Below are 24,934 nucleotides of genomic sequence, written 5' to 3' on the forward strand. Positions count from 1 at the left end.
ATAGTTTAAAAAATGATGAATTGTTAGAAAGGGTTTCAAGGTAAGAAATCTTAAGTTGAAAATCTGCTTTCAACTCTTAGTGTGTGATGTTGCATAAGACACTATCTGCTCTAAGCTTGAATTCCTAAATTTGTGAAATGGTCTAATACTAATAGTATAATGTGAGGAGCAAGATAGGCTGAATGTTTGGGAGTGCTTTGGAAGCTCCAAAGCACTATGGAAATATTACTATTATTACTCATGCTAAGAGAAAAAATAGATACAGTAGAACTTCAGAAAAATATTACTCTTATCTCCTGCATGCTTATAATGTTCTTCATATGATATATAACTAGATAATAAAGCAAGGGGACTCTGTTGATACAAGGAAAAGCAAGATAATGATTATTGTGGGGAAAATAGGGTCATTGCTTTGAATGCTATTTATTACCTCCTTATATATAATGATATATTTTAAATCTTGAAAAAGTGGGAATATCACAGGAATAGAATAAATGATATGGATTGCCAGACTGGTATATATAGAGCAGTGTCTCTGTGTCAAGCTATTTGGGTTTCAAATCTTGGATCTGCCACTACATAGACATGCAACCTTTGCAAAGTTATTTCAGGTTTCTCTGCCTCCATTTTTTTTTTTATCTGTAAAATGGACATGCTTACAGTTCCTAGCCCATAGAGTTATTTTATAAATGAAATGGAATAATGCAGTTTTAATAAAGTCCCCTCCCCCTGCCCCCAGGACATGGTACATAGGACTCAATAAATATTATTTTTTATTATTATCATATCTATGCACTTTATATCACTCAAATATCTGTTTAGTTTTCTGGCTACCTTATTTTTTTTCAAATTAGTCTTTATATCTTATGATATATATATAAGTTGTCTTTGTATTGGCTTAAAACACAAATGCACAGTTTCTTTGTAGTGGTCATGTTTTTAGTTTTTAAATTTCATTCTTTTTCTCTTTTTTCTTTTTTATTTCTCTTCCTTCCTTCCTTCCTTCCTTCCTTCCTTCCTTCCTTCCTTCCTTCCTTCCTTCCTCCTTCCTTCCCTCCCTCCTTCTGTTCTTCCTCCCTCCTTCCCTCCCACCCTCCCTCCCCTCCGTATATATATCTCTCTTATAAAGGCCTGACAACTGTGTGTGATGTAGTGGAAAGACATTTTGCATAAGAGATCTGGCTTCAAATCATGGTTTTCAACAACCTTAGACTCTCAGCTTTTTCACCTGTACTATGTGAGAAAAAAAAAATCCCATTTTTGAAAGAATGTATGTAAACTGCCTGACAGATAACATTCTGAAAATAGTAGCTATTAGAACTATTAATTTTCTTTCTGTGTTTAGAACATTTGGACTATTTTTCTGATTGTTCCAAAGTTAGTCATCACATGTTACCATATTGAACACAGGGATAGGTATGCTTTTAGAACTTGTATAATAGGTTGCCCATTAGCATTGGTTGTAAGGGCTTAATATGTTGGTATAATCAAGACACTGCAGAGGCCTGTGCTATCTCTTCTGCTTGGGGAGATTTTTACTCAGAGTTGTAGCATACTGGATCTTGTGCCCAGGCCTCCAGAAGGCAGCTTCTTTTGAAACAATCAGACATTTCTTAGGGGAGTATATGATGGTGTAACCTAGTACTATTGCTGCAATATGGAGCCTTTTGTGACATTTGTTGTCTATTTAAACTGCATCTAAGTAAAATTTATCATGGCCTTCAGAATTTTCTTTCTAGGTGATGGAAAGATCCCCATGCGTCAACAAAGGATGCTTTTGAAAATCTTTGCAAACTCTTCACTTTAGTATTCCTGTGTACCCTGTCAGCTGCTATTTGGTAACTCTGAAATACCATGGGATATAGTTTACTGAGCATGTTATAGAGCATGTTTGTGAGGGCTGGCAGCCATCTGAACCATGCCACAAATAACCAGAGCAGTGACTTCTGATAATAGAGCTTCTATTTTAGATTCCATTTCACAATAATGAATCTGACCTCTTGGATTCTCTCAGGAAATAAATGCAGTTCAGCTGCATGAGGAAAAATGCATTTTATGGCCATACTCAGTAGTTGACATAGACTAATTACCCATTCACAGTACTGCTTTAAAGCCTTTCTTCATGGTTTTTCATTGCAGTATTACAATTTTAGAAAATGGAGAATAAGCATATGATCCTAGCTTCAAGGAAACCCTCCAAGCCTGTGATCTAATAGCAATGTGCAAATCTTCTTTAGCCTACTTCAGTATGTCTCATTTAAATTGATGTCCAAATAGTTTTGGGCACTTTTAAATACAATGTTATAAACATTTAAAGACACAGTAGAACTATCTGGAAATAATATTTCTTATAGAGATAAGACTAAAAGGGAAAAAATAAAAATAAATTGCAGTTAAGATAATGCTTGTCTTTACTGTAGATAAATCACATAGAGAAGATACATGAGGTAGTCAGAAAGCAATGGGCAACTAATATCCTATTACTACTGCTACTGAGTCACAAGTATTTGGTAAGGTCTTGACCTATGCAGGACGCTCTCAAAGCATGTTCTAAACTGAAAGATATGCAAGGGAGAAGGTCTATCTTTCGTACCTTAGGAATTTATATTTTCATTCACAATAGTGTTTTCAACTGTAATGTCTGATTTATGAAAGTGTTTGAATTAATTTGCTATTCCAGGCTAGGAAGATATGGACTATATTTTTGCATTTATTTCTGGATCTACTTCTTGTGATGGACTTCATTTAGATTCATTTCCATTTGATAATGCATGTAGGGATGAGCTCATTCTTATGGATTCAGTAAAGTTTTCATTGAATGAAAGCATTTAGATTTAATCACTAATGAAAAGTAAATCTGAAAAGAAGGAAAGACATTCTCTTTCTTATTGAATGGGGTCCAGTGGTTTCTTGAGTAACAGTCTATTACTCTGACAACAGATTCAACTTCCTGTCATTCTGAGATCAAAACTGCAATGTTCTCTATATGATTACTAGCTCATCTGTGGCTATTGTGATAGGAAAATTTTTGTGTTCATTTATTACAAAACACTTCGTGCAATGCTTCCAAAAGTATCCAGTAGGTTTCTCTGACATCTTGGTATTATGTCTGTGGGAAAATATGTGCTTACATTGAAAGTTTCTCTATGGAACAGTGCTGGTGTTGGATGCCCTTACCACTTGAGTAGGCATCTTGTAACAGAGAAGAGTAGCAAGTAAAGGATGGGGTTAGTTTGGGGTCAGCACCTTGGAGAGCTCTTAGAAAGGATTTTAACATTGTCCTGTGTACACACACACACATGCATACACACACACATATATATATACATATACATATATACATTTACATACATATATACACACAAACATACACAAATGGCATGTACATATAAATATACAAATGTAAATATATACATATTTTATGTATATTTATACATTTGCACAGATATAAACATACACATATAATATATTTATGTATTTGCAGATAGACACACAAATTTTAGATGGATTCAGTGTTAGCAAGGACTTCACTGTGGAATTATTAATATGTGATGATTTCAACTGGGCTGAGGTAATGTTTTACTCTTCACCAAATTATGTCCCCAGGATAAAACAGTGTATAACTTGATGGCTCTTTATTTAAAGCAGTGATGCTTCTAGATACATGTTCCCCTTGAAAATCTATTATGATAATAATCATATTCACTAGACTTTGTAGTGATCCTACTGTATTCCAACCAATATGCTAGGCTAGGTATTTTATATAAAAATTATATGGAATCCTCACAATTGCTAAGTAGACACTATTATTGACATTCTAAAGTGTAGAAAACTGAGGTCTAGATAATTTGAATGATGTGTGCAGGATCACTTATGAAGCAATTTGTGGCATGATTTAGACCCAGATACATCTGGTTATAGAATCCATGTTCATTATACTACTCTGGGATTTGTCATTTGTCTTTAAAATTTTAATGTCATATTGTTTGGTCATATCTCTTTTCTCTTTGGGAGATGGATGAGTGGCAAAAACAATTAACAAATTTTCTGAGATTAATTTGGTAGAGCTGCTATATAATTCACATCACTGAAGGAAAAACAATGCCAGTAGCCATAACACACCCCTGTGGGTGAGTAAATTGGTGCATTACAGATATTTAGTGACAATCTGGCAAAGGAGCAATACTGACTACTGAGAAGTCCAGTGATCTTCCATTTGTTTAATTCTTCTTTTATTTCAACCATCTGAGAGTTGTAAGGGACCACCCATGCTGATTTGCATAGAAGAGTTGCTATAGTAACCTTTGAGCACGTTACTACAGGCAACCTATTAACTGTAACCTTTATTTTTATGAGAGCAATACACTTTATATGTTTTATAGGTTATGAGAGTTATGTGTCATTTATGTCCTCAAGGTGTTTGACTGTATTATGAAGTCAGAATAGTTTAACTTTGAAATTACAGTCTCTTATGAAAGATTTCTATTTTTGAGAGAATAAAAAAATGATGACTTTATTTTTAGTTTAGACTATTAGAGAATGTGACCAAATATGACATTATTGCTATTTTATATGCCCTAGGAATGAGCATACCATTAGGATTTTTTCTTTTTTTCAATGTTTCCAATTTAGTGGAATGTTATTGCCTTCTGCCACTTTTCAACACTATCATCATAAAAGTCAAGTGAAGAATTGAATTTTGAGCTTTATAATTCAAGCAAAACAAATGCATTTTGGTCTCTTATCTGCATATTTTAAAAATTCTCAGTTTTTCACTGCATTTTAATGGTGTATAGTAGATAAGCTATAGTTAAATGTAATAAAATTAGTTGATCTTCTATAAGCCCACCTTTTCATCAGAATTCCCCAGATCATGTACTAATTAATGCTTATTCATCAGGATTCTGTCATCTAAGTGTTTAAATAAGCTTCAGATAGATCTAAGAACCAATGGTCTTCTTCCTGTCTCCCAGAAATGGGAGGACAATTTCTCCTATCTTTGGGCTTTGGTTATCATCTGCCTCCTGCGTGGAGTACCCTGGCCACTCAACTTCACTTTCCTGTTTATCCTTCAAGTATCAGCTTGAGTCCCACCTTTTCAGGCAAGAGTTCCATTAACCAGTACTCTTCACCTACTCCACACTTACATAGTACTTACAATCTTTAATATTCATTTGTACCTATATGCTTGGAAGTCTTGGAAATATCAGACTGTAGAAATACTAAACCAAAAATTCACTATCAGTTTGAGAGAACCTTATCTGAAGTATATTAAAAGTAGAGACTATGGACTCTGAGAAACAAACTGCGGGTTCTAGAGGGGAGGAGGGTGGGATGAGTTAGCCTGGTGATGGGTATTAAAGAGGGCACGTATTGAATGGAGCACTGGGTGTTATACGCAAAGAATGAATTATGGAACACTACATCAAAAACTAATGATGTGGGGCGCCTGGGTGGCTCAGTTGGTTAAGCGACTGCCTTCGGCTCAGGTCATGATCCTGGAGTCCCGGGATCGAGTCCCGCATCGGGCTCCCTGCTCGGCAGGGAGCCTGCTTCTCCCTCTGAGCCTCCCCCTCTCATGTGCTCCCTGTCTCTCTCATTCTCTCTGTCCCAAATAAATAAATAAAATCTTTAAGGAAAAAAAAAAAACTAATGATGTAATGTATGGTGATTAACATAACATAATAAAAAAAAATACCGTTCTCATTGTTGAGATCTATACCTTGTTGCTTCTATTCCTAATGTGCATGGAAGATTTAAACCCAAGTGCCCTTTGTTAATGCAAGTCAGGTTGAATAACTGTATGTCCAAGTTTCTTGCTCTTGATTCTTTCTGAAGAAGTCTCTGCTAGGGTCTAGATCCTTACCCTGTTTCTTCTAATTTCCTAAGGCACCTGGCCACTTACCAATCCCACTCCCTACCTCTGGTCACACATTCTATAAACCTGATTTGGATCTCCTTGCTACAGGAATTGCACTAAATGATACTCTATATTACTGCATATTTCACTTCCAACTGATCTCTTGGGTAGTGAAGCTAGCCGAGAAGCTAGCCGAGTGAAGCTAGCCAAGGTATGAATAAACTTGGATTGGCTGGCTTAGACTCTTCATTCTATACTGAAAGTTTCTAGGCCTCCATTATGTTTATTTGGTCCATCACCCCAATTTTCTGTTCAGGTTCTTTCTTTCTCCTCACCATTTATGTCAAGCAGAGAAGCAGGAAAGAATTACAGGAGACAGGCTGGCAGGGACTAGAATAGGGCATTTGATGGTCATTTGGGCCCTGGTATCGCAGCTTGGATTAGGGCTATTGCTCAGGCCCCAGAAGTTGTATTTGCCAAATAAAGACACCCTCCTGGCCTTAGGATGTGAATAGGAACCAGTCAGTGTATGCAAATAGAATACAGGCACTACTTATCAAGTATAAACCCATCTACAGAGGGTGACACAGTCATGGGGTTCAGAACAGACAGGGAAAACTGTTCTGGCAGCACTTTATATGACCGTGGTCAACATAGGGCACACACAGATTTTCATGTCAGCCTAATAGAAGAGAGGATTAAGTAGGAGAGGAACTCAGAGGTTAACACTGAGGCATTATGTTGCTGAGATGATGATTTTTGATTACTCAGGTCCTCTGATTACAGTTGCTTGGAGAACCAGAAAGGACTAAGTCAACAACACTGACTTTCAAAAAAGGTGAGTATGACATAGATATTGAGTATCTCTTTGACTGATTAATATTACCATTTTATTGTTAGTGGAGATTTTTTTCTTCCACATTTATATACACTTGTTTATATTTATGTTCACATAGAATTGTTTTATGTTATATAGTAAACTTTTATTATTCAAATGACTTAGATTCCTGCCAACCCTAGAACTATATGCAGGAGAACATAAAGGATTATTTGGTGGGGATGATATAAATATAATCAACTCTCAACTATTCAGGAACCCTTAGATATTTTCCCCTGTGTCTAACAGCTAGTCATTTTCCCAAACCTATTAAATGAGTATATCCATGTATTATAAATAACATTTTTTATGATTGTATTTGGTAAGTTCCTCATGATTCATGATTTTTAAACCTGCATGATTGCTATAATGCTGGTCTGATGATTATTTTATACCACTAAGTTTTGAGAGTATTCTACAATTCCCTAAAACTCTTCATGATTCCCTTAAAATCCTGTTTCTTTAAAATATTAATTTAAATAAAAATAAATAAATAACTAAATTTATGTATTCTTATGATAGATACCGCCATTTTGGTTTTCTTTCATCCTGCATACATAGCTTCATATTTTAGAAATATCACAGACACATGCACATTCATTTTTAATGGGAAAATCTGGGGTTAGGAAACATTACCGTTTTTTTACATAAATCTTAATCAAATTAAAAAACAGTGCTAGGCAAATAATAATAATGGGAAAGAAGTAAATGTTTTGTTTGGTGCCTCTTTTTTTGAGTTACCACTGTATTGTATATCAAAGCACACTTACCTGTATTTGGGAGTTAACAATTATATGCTCTGATTAAGCAAATTCAGAAGTTAGTATTTATTTCATTCTTCCTTTGGTTTCTTCCTTCCATCTCTCTGGATTTTTCTTTAAGAGTAAACATTTTATTTATTCATATTTTTGCATGAGTGAGAGGTGGGAAACGGTCTCAAAGGCACATTTTATTCTGCAAGGTTAATGGAAGAAAGAAAGGCTCTGGAAACTTTATTTTTCCAATGAATCAGAGATGAAATATTTGTTGGAAACCCTAAACTTGTCTCTACTTTGCACTAGTTAAATATCATACAATTCTCAACCTGTATTCTTTCATTTACATGGACATAAAGAATGAGCTTTACTGTTATTTATTCTAGCATAACTGAAACTTTATATCCAGTCAACCTCCCCATTTTCTAGGCCCTGGCAACACTATTGTATTCTCTGCTTCTATGAGTTTGGATTCATGCACTATTTGTCTTGTGACTGGCTTATTTTACTTAGCATAATGTCTTCCATGTTCATCCATATTGTCACAAATGGCAGGATTTCCTTTTCTTGTGGCTGAATAATATTCCATTATATGTATATACCACATTTCCTTTATCCATTCATCTGTCAGTAAATACTTGGATTGTTTCCGTATCTTGGCTATTGTGAATAATGCTACAATGAACATGGGAGTACAGATAATTTCTTCAAGATCCTGATTTCAATTATTTTGGATATATATTCAGAAGTAGGATTGCTGGATCATATGGTAGTTTTATTTTTGATTTTTTGAGGAAACTCCATACTTTTTCAATAATGGTTACACCACTTTATATTCTTACCAACAGTGTATAAATTTCCAATTTCTCCATATTCTTACCAACACATTTTTTTTTCTTTCTGGTAATAGCTATCCTAACTAGTGTGAAGTAGTATATCATTGTTGTTATTTGCATTTCCCTGATGATGAGTGATTTTGAACATCTTTTTATAACCTATTGGCCTTTAGTATGTCATCTTTGGAGAAATGTCTCTTCAAATTATTTGCCCATTTTCAGTCACTTGTTTTGTGGCTGTTAAGTTGTAGGAGTTAGGTAACAATATGGTACTGTGCACTTCAGAACTTATTAAGAGGGTAGATCTCTTGTAAAATGTTCTTAACACAAAAAAGCCCCAAACAACAAAGGGACACAAAACACTGGTAAGTGTTGGAAATATATATATATATATTTCCTTGTTTGTGGTGATGGCATAATGGGTGTTTGTGTATGTCTAAACTTATCAAACTGTACACATTAAATGTGTGATTATTTGTATATCAATATAACTCAGTAGAGCTGTTAAAAATGAATAAGGGTAATTATTAAAGGATGTTAAGATGAAATGAGCTTTGAAAAGAAATTCAGTTAAATCTCATTAACTTGGAGCCAATTTGGAGTGTTAGACAATTTTGTTCAAGAATGAAGTGTGGTTGAGGTGTTCCTTAATTTTTTTGAAGGACAAATTATTGGTTTGGTATTATAACTGCATGAATGTGTTAAGTATTCTTCCTTCCAACTGCATTTAAAATGTTCCATTCATTACTATTTTTTCTTTTCTTTGTTCATAACAATCTCCAATTAGTAATAACAATGATAACAAACAAACTGTATTGGATTGAATAATGTTTCCCCAAAACTCATGCGCTTCCTGAAACCTCAGGATATGACCATTTTTGGAGATAAGGTCCTTGTATATGTAATTAAGATGAGTTTAAGTTAAGATGAAGTGATACTGGAGAAGTGTGGGCCCTTAATCTATGACTGATGTCTTTATATGGAGAGAAAGAGAGACACAGAGATACACAAGGAGAATGCCATATGATAATGGAGATGTAGATTGAAGTGATGAATCTACAAGCCAAGGAATACCAAAGATTGCTATCAACACCAGAAGCCAAGAGAAAGGCATGAAACAGATTCTTCCTTAGAGACTAGTAGAAACAGATTGGAATGGTGGATTCAGGGGCTGGGGCCTGGGAGAAATGGGGAGATATTCGTCAAAGCGTACAAACTTTCAGTTATAAGGTGAAAAAGTTTTGAGGACTCTTAGGTACACCATGGTGATTATAGTTAACAACAGTGAATTATACAGTTGAAAGTTTCTGAGAATAGATGTTAAATGTTTATCACCACACATACAAAAGGTAAATATGTAGTTGATGGAGGTGTTAAGTAATGCTATTGTAATTATTTTGCAATATCTAAGTGTATGAAAGCAACATGTTGTACACCTTACAATTATACAATGCTATATGTCAATTATATCTCAATAATTCAGGAATATAAATAAAGAGAGACAAAACGTAATCTTAGATCCTGATTAGTTCACTGTCGATTATGGGGGACAGACTTGTAATGAGATAAGGACAATAGAGTATCATATGTGCTGGCAAAGAGGTAAGCACAGGCTTTAATGGAAGCCCATAGAAGGAACTTCTTAATCCTCCTTGTGTGAGCAAAGATTTGCTTGACATGGTAATTAATCTCAAATTAATCTTAAAGAATTATCAGTTGTTAGAAGTAAAAGGTAGACAGGAGAGCAAGAAAGTAAATCAAGTAGAAGAAATAACATGTGCAAATGTCCAGAGTAACAAGGGCTCATTTTGACAATTGCAAAATATTTTATTATGACCACAGCCTGAAGTAAAAGGAATAGAATGATGGAATAAGGCTAGAGTGATTATCAGGGTACAGATCAGGGAAGGCCTTTTGTGACACATTAAAGAGTTTGAACTTTACCCTGAGAGTACTGGGGAATTGGTTAGCATTTTAAGCCTGAAATATCCTGCTCAGATTTGTCATTTAGAAGAATCACCCTGGCTGCACAATAGATAATGGATTTGAGACAGGCAAGACAGAAGGCAGAAAGATAGTTAAGAGGTTGTTATAATAATTCATACTAGAGAAAATAGTGGCTGGAATTGAGATAGCAGCTGCATGGATGGAGAGAAATGGCTATATTCCCCTTATACTGAGAAAATAGAATATTTAGACTTTTCTAATGGATTTGATTTGAAGGGTGGAGGTAGGTAGGCAGGCAGGCATGATTCCCAGGTGTCTGGTTAGACATTAAGGCTGCCATTCACTAAGTTAGGGAATACAGGAGAAGAAAGTTGTGAAATAGTTAATTGAGATAAATCTTTAAGAAATAAAAAAGAAATATTATACAGCTATTAAAAATCATAGACTATGTACTAGTACTATGTACTAATAAGAAATTCGTGCTACTAACTTAAGAAAAGCAGGATGTAAAATTTTACATGCATTATGATTATGGCTAAGTAAAATATACAAAGAAAAATAATATAGGGAAATAAAAGAAAATGCTAAAAATGATTATATTAGAGCATTGGAATTTTTATTTTCTTTTATCTATTTTATAATTGTTTATATGATTATGTTGGTTTCATAATGGAAAATGTTCTAAGAATAAAACATTTAAAAATAATTGATCAATCTAACATAAAACCAAGGTAACATAAATAAAATATTAAAACTAGTAAGTCTAATTTCCTGATTTCTAATGTTTATTATGTAAAATATAATTCCTACCAGGTTTTATAACATATTTTGATAAACTGAAATTAGTGACTTTTTGACAATTGAGTTGAGATGAAAAATTAGAAGCAAACCATATCTCTAAGAAAGTTTTCTGTTCATTATCTACACTAGGAACAACTTCCCAATGGCGATAACTAAAAGACAGATGAAGATAACTAGTGCTCAGTCATCTTTCCTAGGTTGAGGAATTAAAGGACCTTTTTCCATTATGGACTGAAAAAAATGATCTATCAGGGAATTTTTATAATGCTTAACATAAATATTCTGAATTCTTCTTGCTAAATTGGAATCAAGAAATTGAAGTATTTAGACCTACTTTTATCTACTTCTTCATTGTAAGACAAGTACTATACCTTATGTATAGATAACTGACCAAAATGCATTCCCTCATGTAGTAATTGTAAATTCTATTACTCAAAAACATTTTCAGGTCTAGTGGGTGGCTTAGTCAGCTAAGCATCTGACTCTTGATCTCAGCTCAGATCTTGATCTCAGGGTTTGTGAGTTCAAGCCCCCGATTGGGCTACATGCTGGATGTGGATCCTACTTAAAAAAAATCAAAAAACAAAAAACATTTTCTTAACAAAACTAATTCTCTCACAAACTTATATTTTTGTAAATTCAGATTTTAATACATTCGTTTAGAGCAGACTACATGAAAATTTTAATACATTCAGAATATTTATTGATTGGATGTTTTGTAAATGAATTAACCATAGGATTTCTTTAAATGGCCAATTTGGATCAGACCTTTATTATGTCATTTATTTTACCCTAAATGTGGATATTTCTTTGGAACTTTCTTGGAAAAGACCAAGTAGGAGAAGGATTTTTATTCAAAGTTGGCACAGATTTGCCTGGTTCTGGATACATTTATGCTCCAGAAGGCTGAGAACTCTGGTTGTAATTGTTAAAATGATAATAGTAGATAACACTTACAGGCACTAAATGCTTTATTATATCAAAAAGTTTTACCTCCACAATAACTCTAAGACTGTAATGGCCTAGTTTTAAAAATAGAGAAATAGAAGCCCAGAAAGTTTTAACCAGTCAATCTAGGCCATACACCCAATAAAACAGCCAGGATTTGAAGTAGTAAATATGCTCTAGCATCTGTACCCTCAACCACTGCATGTTGCATCTTTTGTACAAATTACGTTTTCTCATTCAGGTTGACAAATTTTGCAGACTTATGTGTCAATGTGAGATGAATTCAATTTCTTCAATATATGAAGTAGGAGTGTGTGTGTATATATATACATATATATGTATTTCATTTAAAGTCCAGATAATTGTCAAACAACTTAGATTTGGCTTGAATTTCAAAGTAGTTTCCCACTTCACATTTTAGAAAATGCGTACTCTTTAAAATTTATTCAATGCTCTTAAACATGTAATGTTATAATGCATAACACACTCTTTTTAAGTGTCTTGCTTGATATTGTAAAATTTATTTTAAAAAATTGAAGCCATGTTATTCATCATGTAGTCATACAAATGAAGTCTAATGACCCATTTTGTGCATGGCATGATTTGTCACTTTTCTTATTTTATTTAGACAAGGAATGCTATGCAATTCTATGATGGTATCTGCCTTACCTTTGAAAGATACAAGGATAAATTGCAATTAAAATTCTCAGGAGAGAATTCTCGGTAGAAAAATGTACAGGCTATACTTCATATGATAATCATAGGTCCTAATTTAAATTTAATTTTAAAATATAGATTCAAAAAGTATTTTTGCCTAACACAGGATGTGGTGTACTTTTCAAAATTCTGATTTTTAACTATTCCTTTTGCTAAACTTTTATTTTCTGTCCCAGTGAGATATTTTCCTGGGAATCAGAGGGATATTGAAGACAACGAATTGAATTTTCATAGATAAAATAAATAAAAATGATTATTTTAAAACTCATCTACAAATAATGTCCATACAGATTCAAGTATAATTAATAAAAATCATCTTGCCCTTCCGTGTTAAATGTTTGAAAGAAATTTGTTAAAGGATTTAAAAATACTTGAAAGATTTTCCATGTCACATTAATGCTTACTGGCAAGTTTATCACTTTTTTTCTTTATGGGATTCTTTTTTTTTTAATTGAAATATAGTTGATACACAATATTAAATTAGTTTCAGATGCAAGTTGACAACTCTACACAGTATGCTATACTCAGTGGAAGTACGGCTACCATTTGTCACCATATGACACTGTTATAATCTCATTGACTATATATCCTATGCTATACCTTTCGTTACCCGGGCTTATTCATTTTGTAACTAGAAAGCTGTATGTCCTAATACCCTTCACCCACTTCTCCCATCTCCACCCCCTCCATTCTAGCAACCACCAGTTTGTTCTCTGTATTTATGGGTCTTTTGTGTTTCATTGTTCATTTGTTTGGTGTTTTTAGATTCTACTTATAAGTGAAATCACATGATTTTCGCCTTTGTTTGGCTAATTTCACTTAGCATAATACCCTCTAGGTCCATCCATGTTGTTGCAAATGGCAAGATCTCATTCTTTTTTATGGCTGAGTAATAGCCCACTGTGTGTGTGTGTGTGTGTGCATGTGCATGCCTGAGTATACCATATCTTCTTTATCCATTTATCTATTGATGGACACTTAGGTTGCTTCCATATCTTGGCTACTATAAACAGTGATGCAATGAACATAGAATGTGGCAGGTACAGGGTTATTCCTGTTATCCGTTCTCCCCTTAGGAAATGGGTCTCCAGTTTTTGACTGAATTCATGGCTACCCATAATAAAAATTAAATTCACAGGTGTCTACGAAACTAAGAATGGCCATGTGATTATATGCTGGCCAAGAAGATACAAAAAGAAGCATACATACTCCTTCTGCTTTCCCCTTTCCCATTGGCCAGAATATTTACATGTAGTTGAGTCATCTCAAATCATAAAAATGAGGACAACATTCCATGATGGAACAAAGAAATGAAAGATACTGGATTCTTGGCATCATGAAATCACCACATTCGTGATGGAATATTTGCACCCAAAGAGCTAAAATTCTGTCTTGTTGAATCAACTATTATTTTAGGTCTCTGCTAGAGTAGTCAAAGCTATAGCATAATTTGTAGCTATTTAGCTAAAGAGACTGTGCTCTTGTTAATGAGCTAACTTCTGTATCTCATTTCTCATTCACCAATTATTCCCCTTCTAAAGTGAAACCAGGGGCGCCTGGGTGGCTCAGCTGTTAAGTGTCTGCCTTCGGCTCAAGTCATGATCCCAGGGTCCTGGGATCGAGCCCCACATCGGGCTTCCTGCTCTGCGGGGGGCCTGTTTCTCCCTCTCCCACTCCCCCTGCTTGTGTTCCTGCTCTCGCTATCTCTCTCTGTCAAATAAATAAATAAAATCTTTAAAAAAAATAAAGTGAAACCAGGAATAAATTTTATATATTGTATATATAATATATTTTATATTAATTATATTTTATTTAATATTAAATATATATTATATATATTTTTTATTATATATATATATTTGTGTATAATTTACCATGAAAATAGTTTTAAGTTGTCATTAGCCAGGAGATACAGAAAGTGAAATTTACTTATTTATTACTGTCATTCAAATTAACTGACAAATACATAGAAACAGATGGTCTGGATGGCAAAATACAAATTATAACCTTTAAGTCCAGATATTTTATGGTCTTAATAAAATGTTAATGTTAATAACATAAATAAGAATATGACATCCTAAATTTTATTGCTCCTGCTCAGAACTCTTCTCTCAGACGCTCACATGTTTCATCAGAAGAATAGAGAACGCATTGATCAGCACTTCTATTACTAGATTTTAAGTCATATTCTGTTAATAGGTAGTTAGAGAATAAAAATAACAAGAGCTCTAGAACTAAGGTTTCTTTATTCCTAATCCAGGATTCTTTCTGATTATACTAGGTATAGATAAAGTAATTTGCCTTTAAGAATATTTTCTTTTTTCATCTACACTTTTGTAATACCTGGTGCCTTTAAGTGTTTTGTAACTACTCTGATACCACTTTTTAAATGTTGAATTGGGAAGCTTTTAGTTCAGTTAATGGTAAGATTCATAACTCACTGTAGATAACTTCATATAAAATTTTTTTTGTTAATTTAATATTTCTAGTAAAATTTAATTACTATTTACTAATTCACTGAAAACCCATGTCTTTGGGGTTCCTGGACCCAATTCCAGTGTGTTCATGTAACAACAAGCAATTCTTTGATACCGTGCTGTTTTCTACTCAATTCTCAGGTAAAGTTTTAAAAAACCTTAAGAAGTTTTTTTAAAAAAAAAACTGAAAAAATTCTCAGTCCCACAAGACCACGCTTTACTTATCTCAAGCCCAGGTTGTTACCTGTACTTCTGACAGACTGGCTATAAATCAGGGGCTCCCATGATCTTGCCCTTGAGTTTGATTAATTTGCTAAAATAGTTCACAGAATTCAGGAAACCAAGTTACTCACTAGATTACAGATTCATTACAAAGAATATTAAAGGATATAAATCAACAGCCAGATGAAGAGATACATAGGACAAGGTCCCAAACAAAGAAGCTTCTTTCCTCATGAAGTTTGGGAGCTAGCACAGTGGCACGTGGAAGCATTTGGGTTCCCCAACCTGAAAGCTCCCCAAACCTCCTACTTGTGGGTTTTTGTGGAGGCTTCATTACATAAGCATGACTGATGAACTCATTGTCCACTGGTGATTGATTCAATCTCAAGCCATTCTCCCCTCCCTAGAAATCAGGGGATGGGGCTGGAAGTTGCAACCCTCCATCCATGGTTGATTCCCCTGGCAAGCAACCCCCATCCTTGGAGCTTCCTAAAAGTCACCTTCGTTAACATAGACCTAGTTGTATTGGAAAGGGGCTTGTTATGAATAACAATACACCCATTTCACCTTTATGGCTCTGAAGTGTTTTCAGGAACCAAGAACAAGAGACCAAATATGACAAAAGATGCTTTAATTGCTCTTATCACTTGGGGAATTCCAAGGGTTTCGGGAGCTGTGAACCAGGAAATGTGGATGAACACCAAATACATATGTGAAATGTATTTTGGTCATCTGAATGACCAAACATATATTGCTTATAAATCACAATATCACAGTCCACCGCTGGTCTTTGAACAAAAAATGGTAATACCTGTCACAGCACTTACACTTGGTGTAGCACCTATAGGACAGATAGAGCAATAGTACAAGCAAAATATGTCTAACATTTGGAGAAGCCTTGTAGGATACATTGAAAGAAACTCATTTGTCCTACAAAACCATTACAAACAGTTATATATTCTACTAGTTTATTCTATCTCCTGCTGCTCGTACCTTATGATAATCTGAATGAACAAATGTATTTCTTATAAAACACAATATCACACCATGTAATGGTAATGATTTATAACCTGATTCCTACAGGTAAAGGTGCATTTCCAAGCATTATGGAACTGCAAAATTCTTCAATTTTATATATCTTCATTGTAAGATATAATGCTGACACTTGGGCATAGCAACAGCATAGTTCCTTCATGATTTGGTCTCTGCTTACTCTTCCAGTTTTTTTTCCTCTCAGGCATTCTGTTTGATGCTGTAAGTTTCAGAGATATCATACTATTTTTAGATGCTTAAAGTTGAAATATTCTGTCATGTTTTCACGTAGTGCTTTTGACTTAACAGGGGTTCCAGTGTCACTGTCTGTGGACTTCCCTGACTCCTGTAGGGGCCAAAGGCAGGCTGCCCCAAGATGGACCATTTTGGCAAAAGGATCATTTTTGAGTTAAAAGCAATCAAAACCCAGCAGATTCCAGAAAAGTCCCTTACCTGTCCCTCAACTGCCTAAAAAGAATTTAGATGGAGAAAGAAAGGTCCAGGAAGAGAGCTATCACCATAGAGAACTACATTATTATATGAACTAGATATTGTAGACAGGGAGGAACCTAGCAAGGCCTGTTTGATCAAAGCCCTCTATGTCCCATAGTTTCTGGATGGCCCAGGAAACATTTGTTTACCAAATGTTCACTCTTTTACATCTGTTTGTAAATTACATTCCTTCCCTTTGGAGAGCCAGACCCCTACCTCCTTCGTAGTTCGGGATGACATATATACCTCATTTTGCCTGACTGTCTTTAGAATTTCATGTCTGTGTGGATTCCCCATATGTATGAAATTAAATTTGACTTCCTCTAGCTAATCTGCCTCATGCCAATTTGATTCTTAATCAGGCTAGAAGGACCTTGAAGTGCAGAGGAAATTCTTCCTCTTGAAACTCCCATAGGAGGACTCAGGGACTCTTCTCTAATGTTTCCACTTTACCTTCTATTTAGCTACATTATAACTCTTATTACTTTGATGTAATTGTTCATTTGTACACATCTGTCTCTCCAAAGTATTTAAATTGGATGAGGATAGGAGTCTTACTTTTATATATATTTTCATTATTTTAATCTTATATTATAAAGATTAATTTGCACTAACTTTAGAAAGCTTGTCTAACATAGCCAACATAACTCTTTTGATGCATCAAATGATGATCTATGTTTTGCTAATAATGCCTAACAGGTATTTTATCTTAAGTTTTAACCACAGAGCATAAAATAAAATAATAATTCTTTCATTTTATGAGTATTTTATTAAATGACTTTTTTTAAGTTTTAAAATAATTCTTCTTTTCATAAAGGATTCATGTTGCTAGGTACCAGTCTACAGCCTTATGTTTCCTGGGTCATTGGCTATTTTTCCTTCTATTAATATTTCAGTTAAGGATTTTTTTTCCTGTTATTTGGCATAATTTCATCATGCCACAATCTTAATGTAGAAATTCTTTCAAACATATCTATCTCTACTTCATTTTCCTTAAGAAAATGAAGGAACTTAAATAGCCAGGACATGCATGGTATCACTTGATTTCAGTGATTCACAGGCTTAATTCCCATTCAGGATAAAATAATATGTTTATCTTTTCCAGTGTCACATCATGAGAAAAGCACATGATTTTTAGATTCTACATTCTTTAAAAGCAGGACCACTTTAGGAAACAAGTACATGACTTTTCAAAAGAGGTTCTGCCATAAAAAACCATTGTCTGTGGAAATTACTTTGCATTATCTGCCCCAGAACCCTAACATTTAGTGTTCCTATGCTGTTTTTGTTTTTGTTTTATTTTGTTTTGTTTTGTTTTTTGTTTTTGTTTTGTTTGTTTTGTTTTTTGCTTTTGGATCTGCCCCCAGCTCTGAATCCTCTTTTTCTCTCAAGCCTGCAGTGCCTATGACTCAATGGCTATGAAATAGTAATAGATAACACTCCTACATTTTTTTCTATGTGGCAGTTTTAAATCTAACACTTTAGTTATGGTAGCTCACTTAATTCCAACACTTATATCAGGTATATGGAATTATTGTCCTATTTTACAGGTGAGAAAACTGAGGCACAGAAAAATTATATATTGTCCAGGGTTGCATAGTTAAACAAATTTTGGAGTTGAGACTAGATCACAGAAATCATCACTATCTTCATCATACCCTATCCTACCTCTCTATAAGTGAGTGATACATGTATGAAAGTGGGTAAAAGAGGTAACATCCTGTTACCAGCTTCATAGTTGAATTCCTATTAGTTGCATATAAGGCTTTGGAAAAAGTAAATAGTTTATAGCATATATACTGGAGTAGCTAATGGAATTGAAGGTCAGTTAAAAACAGAGACATAAGACTCCTCTGGGACTATGCTAGTAGGATTCAGAGACCTCTTCTCTCTTGAGTGCAAGTGACTCAACTCCAGTGACATCAGGTCAAATTGGTTCTCCATTGAATTTTATTTATTTATTTATTTATTTTTTAGTAGAGATTTTTTTTTTTTAAATTAAAGTTAGTTAATATATAGTGTAGTATTGCTTCAGGAGTAGAATTTAGTAATTCATCGCTTACGTATAACACCCAGTGCTCCTCCCAACAAGTGTCTTTTTTAATGCCCATCACCCATCTAGCCCATTCCCCACCCACCTCCCCTCCAGCAACCCTCAGTTTGTTCTCTATAGTTTAAAGAGTCTCTTATGGCTTGCCTCCCTCTCTGGTTTTTTATTTATGTATGTATTTATTTATTTATTTGTGAAAGAGAGAGCATGGGGGGAGGGGCAGAGAGAATCTTCAGCAGGCTCCATTGGGAGCCAGGCAGCCACCTTACTTGGTTTGTATTCTCTCAATATGTACTGTACCTTTCTATGATTTATGTGGTAATGTGTTGGAATTTGAACAGAAATAAAATAGCTTAGTTAAACTACATATACATTAAGACTAATTGCTTCTCTGTTTACCCACCTCTTCTTAATTTTACCTCTCTTGTCTTTACATCTGCTTCTAGTTACATATTTAAGATAAATTAGATACATGTAATATTGTTACTGAAACACCCAAGTTCAGTTTGTCATCACTGAAAAAGCCAATAATCAAGAGACAAGTTTTGATTGGAAAGGAATATGAAATTTGTTCAGGAGGCCAGCCGCCTGGGGAGAAGGTGGACTCTTGTCTAAAAACCAACTCCGAGGCGCCTGGGTGGCTCAGTCGTTAAGCGGCTGCCTTGAGCTCAGATCATGATCCCAGGTTCCTGGGATCGAGCCCCCGCATCGGGCTCCCTGCTCAGCGGGAAGCTTGCTTCTCCCTCTCCCACTCCTTCTGCTTGTGTTCCCTCTCTTGCTGTGTCTCTCTGTCAAATAAATAAATAGAATCTTTAAAAAAATAAAAAATAAAACCAACCAAGGTTTCTGCTTGGCCCAAATATATTTTTTTTGAATTTATTTATTGAGAGAGATAATAATACAGAGAGAGCATGAGAGGGGGGAGAGTCAGAGGGAGAAGCAGACTCCCTGCTGAGCAGGGAGCCTGATCTGGGGCTTGATCCCAGGACTCCAGGATCACGACCTGAGCTGAAGGCAGTTGCTTAAACAACTGAGCCACCCAGGCGCCCTTGGCCCAAAGATTTTTAAAGCAACTTTAGGGCAGGTAATCAGTAAAAGGGGAGCATCTTAGTCTATAACACTTCTTCATTGCAGTGGCCAGCTACACATTATTGTAGTGCTTGGAAGGTGTATATTGGTCCCCGGGGGGTGGGGAGGAGGAGGTAATGCAAGAGGATTTGATTCTGAGTCTTTCTAGGAAACAGTGCATGATCTACAGATATACAAAGAATGGTTTAGTTATGAGGGCTAGAGGTGCTTGCTAAAACTTAGAAGACTACTAAGTTGGCTGGAAAGGCCAAGGCAGCGGCTTCAATATTGACAAAAATAATTTGTTTTTATGGTTAACTATTGTATTAACTGAACTTCCAGGTTCTGTAAAGGATATATGCAGTGTGACTTTTATTTAAAATTATAAAGTAGGGCGCCTGGGTGGCTCAGATGGTTAAAATTATAAAGTAAATTAGGAAAACAAACTGATTCCCTTTGCTTATAATTTTCACAATGGTGTTGTTTGTCCCCAAGGCTAGAAGTGCACTCACATATTAAGGAAGGGAAATATTCCCTTTTATTTATTTATTTTTTATTTATTTATTTTTTTCACCATACATTACATCATTAGTTTTTGATGTAGTGTTCCATGATTCATTGTTTGCGTATAACACCCAGTGCTCCATGCAGTATGTGCAATTTTCTTATGTTCAACAAAACTTACATATTTTCACACAATAGAAACTTAAGTCATCATCTTTTACCCCAGTATGTGTTTAATACCCATCACCAGGCTAACCCATCCCCCCACCCCCTCCCCTCTAGAACCCTCAGTTTGTTTCTCAGAGTCCATCGTCTCTCATGGTTTGTCTCCTCCACTGATTTTCCCCCTTCATTCTTCCCTTCCTGCTATCTTCTTCTTCTTTTTTTTTTTTTTTTTAACATATAATGTATTATTTGTTTCAGAGGTACAGGTCTGTGATTCAACAGTCTTACACAATTCACAGCGCTCACCATAGCACATACCCTCCCCAATGTCTATCACCCAGCCACCCCATCCCTCCCACCCCCCACCACTCCAGCAACCCTCAGTTTGTTTCCTGAGATTAAGAATTCCCTTTTAAAAAGCAAGTTTAAAGGTAAGTACATGCTACTTTAAGTGCTTAGGAATTTTATGCATTTGCTAATGATTGTAAAGAGATGTGCAATAGATCATTTCCACGGTTGAAGGTTTGCCCTTTTACATTGATGAAAAGTTATAGAGGCATCATACTAATGTCACAAGTAATGGAAATCATTTCTAAGCTTGGGGAGGTCAAATGTGGTTTGTAGTAAGTAAACTGCATTTGCTGAATCAAGCTTTTCAATCTAATTAGTTTAAAGGCTCTGTGTATACCTTATGACCTTTGGAACAGTTATCCATTTGAAAAGATTTTTGCCCCCTAGACCTCTGTGAACTCTTTTCAGTATATGACAAATTTAATATATAAAAATCTTTCCAGACTCACTTTTTTTTTTTTTAATTAAAGTTTTGGTCAAAAGATAGTACTTAGATTGGGAAGACTATAGATAACCTGAGAAAGCAGCCTGAATTTTGAAGATACCAATATGTTTTAAAATTTATTATCTAATGAGCAAAATAAAGATAAGATCAAGGATCAGGCAACAGTAAATAGGTATAAAAATCTTTGTTTCCAGGCTCTATGAGCTTTGGAATTTCTGTTCTGCCAAATCAAATTGACCAAAGTTAAACTGCCAAGAACAAATAACATAGATAAGCCATCAAAGATGTCATTTACCTTTTTTCTCCCAGAATATAAACTTATCTCAAAACTTTGAACCAAGGCACATAAAGAGTTATCCTAGAAGGACCATGAAGTTACAATTTTATACTGGGCAGAATTATATGAAAATTCTTTGAGCTTGCAAGTTTGAGTATTTCAGGAAAACTGCTTAGAACTCTTGACAATGCTCAAAATACAGAGATTTGTGGTAGAAAATCCTGGTATTTGCTATAGTGTCATCAGGTGTCCACATAAAGAAAGTATATCATTATGTTTCCTTGAAAGTGTGTGTATGTGCTCCACATGTGTGACTTACTTTTCTACCAGAGAAAGGAATCCAAACATCAGCTCTTGTTATTAGTTAGCACTCCCTACATGCATCCTTCCAAAACTTTTCTTCTTGCCATATCTGCTATCTTGGTGGATGATTCTGCCAACCATAATGTAACCCAATTAGAAAGTCTGAATTATTTATTTTTTCTCAAAGACAACTAAATAAAACTCAGCAACTGGAAGGTCTTCACCTTTGGGCTATAATGGAGCAATTTCAAATAGACTAATCCTCCTGAAAACAATATTTTTGAAATCTGGACAAAATATAAAATCAACTGATGAAACATCAGAGAACAACCAACGCAGTAGAACTAAGGAGCTAAGATTCCAGGATAAGGGATAGAACTTTGAGGTAAGGCTCATATTTGCCTCCATTTTGCTCCTGAAACATATGCTTATTTCTGCTGCAGACAAAATAAGCTAAAAGTCATAAATTCTGAAACTTGCCACAGTTTAACTGTACAAAGCAGCCAGAATTCAAAGTGTCAGTAACCCAGAGAGAGAGAAATTGGAGAAAAGTAAACCTGACACTTCTCTCACAATTTTTCTTCAAGGCTAACTTCTTAGTGCTTGTGCAAGGACAAGACTCAAAGAAGCAAGAAGAAAGCAGTTGCTGAGAAGCTAAAGAATTAAGCAGAGACTTCAGTGGTCATGAGATGTTGAAGAGACAAAGGTTCCATGTTAACAAATGGATCAAGTCCTCTAGATTCTCAGTTACCTCTCTGAATACCTCTGGAGACATCCTATGCAGCTATGGTAAGTCATTGCAACCAAGGAAGGGACAGAGTTCCCTGCTTATTAGCAATATGGAAATATGGTAGTTACTGTCTATTCTCAAACCAACGATTTCAATTTCCATTAACTCTGCAGACTTCTAAAAACCTTCTAATTCTCTTCTCCATCTTTTTAAAACTCAGCCATAATTTTGTTCTTCCTATTGTGGAATCAGAGGAGCCAATGAAAAATTGGATGTTGGGCCAAAGACCCTCAGGCAAATCTGGGTAATTTTTTATTCTTTATTTAACCAAGATGGAGTTATAAAGTGGCAAAACTACTATTTGCATTTTGGGAGGAGAATCTGGCAACTTTGTTCTCTGTGGTGGAAAAAAACAAATACATTATCACCTACAACAGAGCGTACTTGGAAGATAAGTCTCTCTGATAACACATAGCTTCTATAGACAATATTATGAAGGCTGTGGAGAATTCAGGAACTGCAGCTGGAGTGGTATCATTGATAATTCTGAATGGACTAAAGAAAAGCATTGATAAGCTCAAATTCCTATATTTGTGCAGTACACACAGACTGAAAATCAGGTTCTTTTAATGATTATGCTTAAGGAGTCTTTGTTATCTTTGAGTCACAGTACAAAGATGCTGGAAATCCAAAGTTAATGTTGGGGGGAAAAGGATGAGTTTATTTTCAGTTTTATGAGGGATAATTTTACTTTGTCAACTTGGAGCACTTTTGAAAGAATGAGATATAAATGTGAATTCTGGGCAGCAAAGAGGAGAGTATAGTGAATCTTTGTAATTTCTGATTTCTCTGCATTTCTATTTCCTTTGTAATATCACCTTAATTTTCTGTTTGGGGATATTACCCACCCCCCTATAGTGTATAGTTTTGGTGGAAAGGTACTTCCTATATGATGTATGGGAAGATGAAGGAGACAGATCCTCCCTCTGCTACTCTATTACTGCCATGGGGGAGGCTGCAAGACCTACATTTGGCCAGTCAGAATCTCTATTCTCAGACTTTAGCCTTGGAGTGAGTGGAGTGAGTGAATGGATAAAGGGAATCATTGGAGGTCATGTACTGAACTATGGTAGGGGAGAATGGCGTCTTCAGTGGACCATTCTGCAAATGTCCAGATTCTGTCTTTCTGACGTCTCAAACCTCATACTGTCATTTTTGTTTGTTTGTTTCTGCTTCCATTATTGGTGGTCCTTCAGCTCCAGTTAAATCAGAGAGGATCCAAATCTCTTTTATTAAATTTTTTTTTACTTAATTAGGCAGAAGTAACTGAAGTAATACTGCTTGTTCTTGTATCCAAGAACTCTAATTGATGCTAATTGATGATATATTTCATGGGAAATGAAGGAAAATCATGTGAAATAATTCACATAAAGTCTTAACATAATACCTGATATATAAAAAGTATTGATTAAATGTGTGTTATCAATTTTTATAATCAATAGAATAAGAAAATAACAATTGGAATTTTCTTATGTTCAACAAAACTTACATATTTTCACACAATAGAAACTTAAGTCATCATCTTTTACCCCAGTTAGAGTTCCAAGGTGTATGTACTTAGTTCAAGAAGTCTGATTTGATTAAGTCCTTCAGTGCCTTATCCACTGTCCAATAAACTCTTTAAAAATTGTCACTGGACCAGAAGGATATGGGTCTAAAAGTTTGTAGGACTGCGAGAGACTATAATCTATCCTTAAGTAACTAACAACTACATATCCTGATGGAACCATTCTCAGTCAGCCACTCTGCTGAGAATAACATTTGTCTCCATCATTCTAGGCTAAAGCTAAAAGGCAAATATGGTGGATTAACTGCTTTTTTGTAAACCACATGAACTCTGAGTCAGTTAGAAACCCTTTGAAGATAGTTTGGGTTCCTCTTTTGCTCATGAATGCATTTTCTCTTTAGATATGTCTTCACATGCCAGAAACAAGGTTGAGAAGTTCTGACTGATTATTTCCCACTGTCCTTAGAAGAGAGGGACTTTCCAACACAATATCTAGTTTAGTCTATTATA

General features: G+C 35.0%; 1 long non-coding RNA gene across 1 annotated transcript; it reads left to right on the forward strand.

Annotated features, from left to right (window-relative positions):
- Nucleotides 1–6,102: 6,102 nt before the first annotated feature.
- LOC118015134 lies at nucleotides 6,103–24,149 on the forward strand. The gene is made up of 3 exons (XR_004680539.1): nucleotides 6,103–6,698; nucleotides 22,715–22,916; nucleotides 23,078–24,149. It is a non-coding gene; the product is annotated as an uncharacterized LOC118015134 (long non-coding RNA).
- Nucleotides 24,150–24,934: the final 785 nt, after the last annotated feature.

This window comes from Mirounga leonina, unplaced genomic scaffold, assembly GCF_011800145.1.
Source record: "Mirounga leonina isolate KUSES-001 unplaced genomic scaffold, KU_Mleo_1.0 Mir_165, whole genome shotgun sequence".
NCBI lineage: Eukaryota > Metazoa > Chordata > Mammalia > Carnivora > Phocidae > Mirounga > Mirounga leonina.